General features: G+C 40.8%; 1 non-coding gene across 1 annotated transcript; it reads right to left on the bottom strand.

Moving 5' to 3' along the window:
* Positions 1-359: 359 nt before the first annotated feature.
* On the bottom strand, positions 360-465 carry LOC146899256 (small nucleolar RNA R71). Its single transcript, XR_015024421.1, has one exon. It is a non-coding gene; the product is annotated as a small nucleolar RNA R71 (small nucleolar RNA).
* Between the last annotated feature and the right edge of the window lie 1,914 nt (positions 466-2,379).

Raw genomic sequence — 2,379 nt, 5'->3', positions numbered from 1 at the left:
GCTAGGAGACTACGGGTTAGCCACTCATCGCGGTCAACTGACCCACACTTTTCAACCAGCTAACCCCGTAGCTTTCGACATCAAGACAACTGTCCTCAACGGTTTGAGGGACAAGCAATTCGATGGGACTGAAGCGATGAGTCCTCATGAACACTTGAGCCGCTTTGCTGAAACCTGCGAGTTTTGTGTGCAACCAGCCACCGTAACTGAAGCACAAAAGAAGCTAAGGCTGTTTCCTTTCACCTTGACGGGAAGAGCAAAAGATTGGTTGCTAACAATACCGAACGGGACTGTCCAAACATGGGAAGAGTTAGAGCTGAAGTTCTTGGAGAAATATTTCCCTATGTCTAAATATTGGGAAAAGAAGATGGAGATCTCTAACTTCAAGCAAGGAGAAGGTGAATCATTGTATGATGCTTGGGAGCGATTCAATTTGCTTCTTAAGAGATGCCCTAATCATGAGTTCACCGAGAAGCAATACCTCCAAATCTTCACTGAGGGGGTAACACCAAACACTAGAATGTTCTTAGATGCTTCCGCGGGAGGTAGTCTCAAGAGCAAAACTGATCATGAAGTCCAAGATTTGATAGAAAACATGGCTGGAAATGAGTATCGTGCTGAAGCTAAGAAGAAGGAAAGAGGAGTGTTTGGGGTGAGTGAACAAACTGCTATCCTTGCTAACCAAGCAGCTATGAACAAACAAATTGAAGCTCTAACTAAGGAGTTTCAAGGGTTCACTTTGGCTCATAAACAACAACAAGTAGCTGCAATCAAGTGCGACTTATGTGGTGAAGAACATCCCAACGGTGAATGCGTTCCGGAAGGATCAAGTGAAGAAGCTAACTTCATGGGAGGTTATCAAAGGCAGAATCAATACTACAATTCAGGCATTAATAAGCATCCAAATCTAAGCTACTCAAATAACAATGCTTTGAATTCTCAAATGCTTACTCCTCCTCAACAACAACAAAGGAAGCCATCAGCTCTTGAAGAAACTATGATGAACTTCATGAAGATGACTCAAGGCAACTTTGAAGAGATGAAGAAGAGTCAAGAAGCTGAAAGAAAGAACAATGAAGCTTCTAGGAAGATGCTTGAAACTCAACTGGGGCAATTAGCTAAGCAATTGGCTGAACAAAGTAAAGGCGGATTCTCAGGTAACACTAAAGATAACCCTAAGAATGAGTCTTGTAATGCTATTGAATTGAGGAGCAAAAAGGTTTTGACTCCTTTAGTTCCAAAAGCTCCAAAGAAGGTTGATGAAGTAGTTGAGGTGGAGGAGAACGATGTAGTTGAAAAAAATGATGAGGATGTAGTTGAAAATGAAAAGAAGAAAAAAATAGAGGGAGATAAAAGTGAGAAATTGATAGATGAAGACTCAATCTTGAGGAAGTCAAAGAGTCAAATCTTGAAAGATGGAGACAAGCCACAAATTATTCCATCATATGTGAAGCTTCCTTACCCTCATCTAGAGAAGAAGAAAAAGAAGGAGGAAGGACAATTCAAGAAGTTCATGCAACTTGTCTCACAACTTCAAGTAAATATCCCTTTCAGTGAGGCTCTTGATCAAATGCCTTTGTATGCCAAGTTCATGAAAGATTTGCTAACAGGAAGAAGAAAGCCTAAAGATGATGAAAATATTTCTCTTTCCGAGAATTGTAGCGCCATTCTTCAAAAGAAGCTACCACCTAAGCTGAAAGATCCTGGTGCTTTTACTATCCCTTGTTCCATTGGACCGGTAGACATTGGAAGAGCTTTATGTGATCTAGGAGCAAGTATCAACTTGATGCCTCTTTCAATGATGAAGAAGCTCAAGTGTGGGGAGCCAAAACCAACGAGAATGACGATTACTTTAGCTGATCGGTCAATCTCTTATCCTGTTGGCATACTTGAAGATGTGCTAGTCAAAGTTAATGATCTTGTGTTTCCAGCAGACTTTGTGATCTTAGACATGGCTGAAGATGAAGATATGCCACTCATTTTAGGAAGACCTTTCCTTGCAACTGGTCGTGCTTTGATTGATGTTGAGATGGGAGAGCTAATGTTGAGGTTCCATAATGAGCAAGTGGTGTTCAATATCTTCGAAGCAATGAAACACCGAGAGGAAAATCCCAAATGTTACCGGATTGATGTTGTTGAAGAAATAGTAGAAGACAACTCTCGTGAACCTCAACCACCACAACCTCTTGAAAGAGCAATTGTAAATTCTATAGAGAGTTGTGAGCATGATGAAGATCTTGAAGTAAGTGATTGTGTGAAGCAACTAGCAGCAAGCAAGCAAGAGTTGGGTCCGGTAAAAATAGAAGAATTAATGGGAAAGCACTCTATGGATGCTTCTATTTTGAGTGGAGAAGGAGAGAAAAATCCAGAATTAAAAGA

Source organism: Medicago sativa, chromosome 8, assembly GCF_051527215.1.
Source record: "Medicago sativa cultivar Bolivia chromosome 8, Bolivia_mono, whole genome shotgun sequence".
Lineage (NCBI taxonomy): Eukaryota > Viridiplantae > Streptophyta > Magnoliopsida > Fabales > Fabaceae > Medicago > Medicago sativa.
Note: the sequence above shows the minus strand (reverse complement) of the source record. Positions and strands in the feature narration are given on the sequence as shown.